Here is a 6,413-nt window from a genome sequence, read left to right as displayed (position 1 = left end):
TTACTGTGCCGATATTTGCAGAAATTCAGAGAAAATTACTTTTTCTAAAGCACTAAACGCTTCGAAGCATGCCTTGTATGGCCTGCTGTGTACGAGTTCGTTCTGCGGAGTCGTATAATTGGAAGCTGCAAGATCGTCCTCGCCTTGTATAATTTTTATTCAAAATGCTAATGCGGTTACCGTTCCCGACAGTGGATAGATGGCGTCTAATTCTTGTGCCTGAGATTGGCTAACTAATAGTTAGGGGCAAAAGGGGCCACCACCGCGCTACTTAATGGAAAAAGTTATGCGGGAAAGGTTTCTTAGGCCAACTAATTGACAAAGAGTCATTTCACCTGAATAACAGCAAAAGTATTCGAACGAAAGTGCAGCCGCTTCTCCTGCCTTCTAACGACTAAAGTTGGAACGTATTTTTGCGCGTCATGCTTAAAAACTCTAATTGAGCAAACATTTACTTCATGAAGTTATAGAATGTGGGAACAGTTTAATTACAGAATATTTCTCATTCATCCAACCAGAGAAGTTCGACAATGAACACTAAGAACATGTTGGCGACCTTGTGGAACAGCTTTAACAGCTTCTGAAGGGTTACGGGCTGGATTCCAAGGGAAGAGAAGCATTGCAGGGGGCGGCAAAAAGTTAGGTAGGCGGGTGAGATTAAGAAGTTTGCAAAGATGACATGGCCATAATTAGTACATGACCGGGGTAGTTGGTAAAGTATGGGAGAGGCCTTTACCCTGCAGTGTGCGCAACCAGACTGACGATGATGATGATGATGATGATGATGATGACGAAGTCATCCACAGGTAAAATAAAGCTGGTTATCTCGTTCGCTACCTCTTTTAGTGACTGCGGGAGACGGATTCTACTGGAAAACAAGAGCTCATCGATCTGTCGTAGGCAATGGAACTAAACGGCATTCACCAGCAGCAGCCGCGCGTTAGCTTTATGAGACTCCCGATGGGAACACGTATGGAAACAAAGTAAACAAGGCTGTACAGCTCGCGTAATTCCGAAGTACCTGCATCTCTGAGGAGACGTTGCTTTCTACCTGAATAAGAGCCACCGTCTGTCTTTCCTGACAAATTTGGGATTGCAAGACGCCTTAGGGCAACAGTGAGTGCTATGACACGAAACATAGCTCTCTTCTCAAATAAAATCATGCAACTTTTTCACAATAGGGCGTCCTCTGAATTTCCGGAAAAAATGTTATTGACTTTCGCTAGTTTTGAGCTGTACAGCCGTGGCTAGGCTATAAGAATTCAGCACAGCGTTTTTTATGAGTTAGGATGGCAAAATGTTGACGCCGATTCCTTCTTGAGGGCAATGACAGGCTTCTCCGCAGTAAAATCATATGGGCCTAAATTAAGCGGTGGGTCAAATGTTGGCTTTTCGAAGTCGTGGTCGCAGCGGAGGCTTTGTGTGTTGCGAAATTAGTACCAACGGTTGCTGCTTGCTCTACTACGTCGTGGCAATCGGTGGGTGATGGATGGAGAAAGTCTACGCACCTAAAGTGCGTGGCATTTTTTGTGATGTGGCTAAGGAGAAGAAAGCACATTGACCTTCTTGACGCACAACTTTTCATCTTGGGACCTACACAACCCTGAATTCTTTGGGAGTTGTGGTCAGTTTATTTACCTCATTCAGGATAATGCTTTGCATCGCAGCAGCGCTCACGGTTTCTCCAGCACTCGTCAAGTGGTAGCACTTGTGGCAGCGCTTCTCTAGTGCTCGCTGATGGCTATGGGCTACCTAATAAAGTTGTTTACACTTGTTCTCAGGTTTCGCACAAGAACAGTGACCTTGATACATTTCATGGTGAAAGCAATGCGTGAGGTCCTTAAAGAACATGAAGGCAGTATTGTTTGGCTCTTGATGCTGCAATTAAAGCAGAATCTTTGCGTGGTCTCTTGCTACAGTGCTCCCGGAAATTTTTATTAACTATCTGCGGATCTGGAGGTAGTCAAAAGAGAGTGGGGCTCTCTCTTTCAGATAAAAATATACGTTTGTTAGTTTCGTTTCGGCATGCTGCTGTTTAAATTTGACTTAGCGCGAAAATCGCAGCAGCGGCAGGAACCGCACTGGATCATTCCCATGGACTGACAGCAGCGTCTTCTTGCTGCAGGCTAGGTAATCAGTTCTTTCTGATCACCGTCTTTTCCTATCTACGTCCTTTGCCTACCTGCCGCGTGTGGTCAAGTTTCGCCTTCGGCCACTCCCCCGAGCAAAGCGCTGATACCAAGACGAAACGTGCGGACTGTTCCTAGCAGCTGGTTTACTGAAACGTCTTGCAGTCATCAGTGAAAAAGCTACAAATACCGGGACCTAGTCGGAAACCAACCAAATTTCAACAGTGGCGTGAACCGCACTGGATCATTAGCATGGACTGACAGCAGTATCTTTTTGCTGCAGGTTCGGTAATCAGTTCATTATGATCATACGTGTTTTCCTGTCTACGCCCTAGGCCTACTTGCCACGTGTGGTCAAGCTTCGCCCTTCGGCTGCTACCCCGCGCAAAGCCCTGACTCTAAGACGAAACAAGTAAGATTGTTCCTAGCTGCTGGTTTGCTGAAACGTCTTGAAGCCTTCAGCGAAAAGGCTACAAATGCCGGGACCTTGTCGGCCACCGACCAACTGGCAGCAGTGGCGTGAACCGCACTGGATCATTCGCATGGACCGACAGCAGTATCTTTTCGCTACGGGCTGGTGAAATCTGTTTGCTCCTTTTGTAACTTCATGACTGCACTTGAAATTGTACCACGCCGCTGCTGCCATACGATAACATGCCAATGTTTGTTGTAACTTACAGTTGGTCATCATGGCAAAATTACGTAATGAATTGGTAACTGCCCGTGAGGACCTGAAGAGAGAAATCAGGATGGACTTCAAGAATTTGAAAGATTTTCTGGGACGAGACTTTCGAAATGAACTCAGAGAAATAAAAGCTTTCGGAACCAGGAGGTCATACTGAAAAGAATGTTATTGTCCAGTTTGCACTCTCAAGGAAACGAAATGCAGTGCTGGAGAAAGGAAGACGAAAGCAACTAACGGCTAGTGAACTTGGGTTTTCTGAATCAACGCCCATTTATGTCAATGAGCACCGGTGTCCTAAAGGAAGAGCCTTCTTGCGCAGGCTATTGCCAAAAAACGTGAAACGAAGTGAAAGTTTGTTTGGGTGCGTGATGGGCACATTCATGCCCGCAAATCTCAAAACAGTGCCAAATTAAGGATGACTAGCTCAAACGATTTGAATAAAATGAGCTAGAAACATGGATGCCCCAATGAGCTGCCTCAAACGTCCTTCTATCGCAGATATAGATAGCGTTTATTGTGAAAATACCGTTGCTGTTTTTCATAGGAACTGTCGTTCTGTGTGCAACAAGGCTGATGAAACACATAGCTTGTTTACCTCAAGAATGTTTACTAAAACCCAGTACCACGATGCTTCAACATATTTTGTACTAGACAAATATACTCACTTTGCTAATAACAGTTAAACTCGATGAGGTGGCGGTGTATCCCTGCTAATTGTGGATTCGCTTCTTGAAACAATACTTGAGAAATTCATGTTCTGCACTCCGGAATGCGAAGTGTTAACAGTTCGGAGTGACAAAAATACCTTTCCTGTTGTCTACCGCCCTCCAGACGGAAAATTTGAAAATTTTTCCTAATCGATAGAAGCCCTTTTTGATTATATGTCTATAAATGAGCATGTACTATGCCTTCCCGGTGATATGAATATTGATATGCGAGCCGCGTCACCAGAGCAGCCAGAATTTGCTTCTTTATTATATTCTTACGCTCTTGTGAGTATAGTTACTGCACGAACGCGTGTAACTTCTTGCACTTCATCTACTCATATTTATTTGTCGCTAACAACGATAAAAGCACTATAACTTGCGTAACTTTGATAACTGACATCAGGGATCATTTTCCAGTATTTGCCTTTATTGCTAGTACCAACCCTGAACATGTATCTAAATCACTGGCGTCTTATTATCGCAATTGATTCAAAATCCCTCGACACATTTCGTAATGAAATATGTACAGCCTACTTCTCCCATATATTGTCACTATCTGATGCAGATGTTGCATATGATGCACTAATGACGGAGTTGAAGCAGATATATCAATGCTGCTTTCCTTTAAAATGCTATCGCAAAGGAAAATTGAGGAAACCATGGATTACGAAAGCGTTATAGAAAAAATAGAAACAGAACGAAACAATATGCGCAATTGATTAGATCCAAGGATACCATAAAATTGTCTCAGTATAACAAAATGTCGCAATAACTTGAACAAAGAACGACGTCAAGCCAAGAACGAATACTTCAGCTATTCGTTTTCAGATAATTCTAGCACGAACCCTCAGTATCAATGGCATCAACTAGGTGAACTACATGGACGTCACTACAACAGTGGTGCAAACTGCATTATGAGCGATGGTGATATGCCGACAGTGGAGGATCTCTCGAATGCCTTTAACGATTTCTTTGTGAATATCACAAATACAGTATGCTCTCCTATACATTGGACAAACACGTCAATTCACCAAGCGCCAGGAGTCTAGATGCCTATGTTTATGTCCCTTACAGCCGAAAATCAAGTAATTTCTCTATTCATAAATCTTAACAACAGTAGGGCGTTAGATATTAACGGTTTTCAAATCAAAGCTCTAAAATATGTAATTGATTTGTTAGCCCCAATCTTAACATAAATATTCGACCTTTGTCTCAGTTTCCTAAGCAGATGCAGGTTGCAAAAGTAATCGTGTTACGCAAAGGAGGCGATACCTCTGAATTGTCAAATTAAAGGCCAATTTCTATTCAACCGGTAATTTCGAAAGGTACAGAGGAAATAATTCACACGAGAATAACTAATTTCTTAGATAAGCATTCAGTTTTGTCGAATGATCAGTTCGGGTTCAGACCAAAAAGGTCTACTGAGTTCGGACTGCTCAAGCAAAAGAAACTCGTCATGCATGCATTTGAAGAGAAATTCCTTGTCCTCGGAATTTATATTGACTTTTCCAAAGCCTTTGGTTTAATCAATCATGACTTGTTAGTAAAAAAACTAAACCACAATGGTATAAAGAGGATTCCTCATTCTTTGATACGGTCATACCTTCAACATCGTAAACAAATTGTAGCACACAATGATGCTTTGTCTGATGACCAATACATAAAATCGGGTGTGCCGCAACGCAGAATCTTAGGCCCTCTGTTGTTTTAGTTTACTTAAATTATATATTTTACATAAAGCTGCCGGTGAACCTTACTGCCTACGCTGATGATCGTACGGTGCTCATTACGGGTAGAAGAGAAAGTGACTTATCCTCTACAGGTAAGAAGTTTTTGCAATACATGTGTCAGTGGTCGCAGGAAATTTACCTAAAGGGGAACACAGTTAAACTATTGATCTACAACGCATTCTTAGTTCCAATACTTAACTATTGCCATACTGTCTGGCGCAAAAGTACGAAACATATTTTATCCAAGATTATTGTTACTGAGAAACGTGCGATAAGGTTAGGTGCTAACAAAACATGGTATGCCCACACAGAAAAAAATTATCCCGAGTTTAACATCATTCAAGTGCTTAATCGTTATGCCTTCAGGTTAATTCTTATGTACAAGAATGTTATCAGAACAAACAACGCAGATATGTTGACACTATTCAACCTTGAAAGCCATGTGCCCATGTACAGTGTACGCCATTGCACCGCTTCGTCTGCACCCTTTTCTCGGACTGTGCACCGATTTCAATGAATCGCCTGTGAACTTCCCTGTTACCTTAACATACTTGAACGGAATAACATCTCACTGGAAGAAATATCGGAAAAAATTACCGACGATTACGTTACTTCCTAATGCGAAATTTGAGCGCAGCAAATAAGCTGTTTCACCTTTTCGATAGATTGAGGCAAAGAAATCGAGCAACACATGTATGCGCTATCACAGAATTTTTTTTTTTATTTTTCACACGTATTCCTTTAACAAAGACTCCACTAACAGTTCTTGACAGTCATGAAGGAAGCTTTGTGGTCGGAGAAATAGACTGATATATGTTCGACTTGGTACACCAATGCTTGATTCTCAAAGACGAGATCTATACAAGTGCCTCGCGAGGTTGTCACAGCCGTGGGACGCGTTACGAGCGAGAGGAACGGGATGTTCTCCCGCATAAGTGTTAGTAAATTGCTGTTTGTCTTTATGTCAACATTAAAGTCCCCCACTACTAACATCGGTGTGGATCGATGGACGGTTAATGCGAGTTGCAGGAAGTGCACGACGTCTTTCGTGAGTGCGGTAGGGGCGAAGTAGGCAGCTACTACCAGCAAGCCGTTGGGCAACTTTGCGGCGCACAGTTCGCCAACTTCATGTGACGTGCCAAACATTTCGACTGGTATTGCA

Source organism: Dermacentor andersoni, chromosome 3, assembly GCF_023375885.2.
Source record: "Dermacentor andersoni chromosome 3, qqDerAnde1_hic_scaffold, whole genome shotgun sequence".
Classification (NCBI taxonomy): Eukaryota; Metazoa; Arthropoda; class Arachnida; order Ixodida; family Ixodidae; genus Dermacentor; species Dermacentor andersoni.
Note: the sequence above shows the minus strand (reverse complement) of the source record.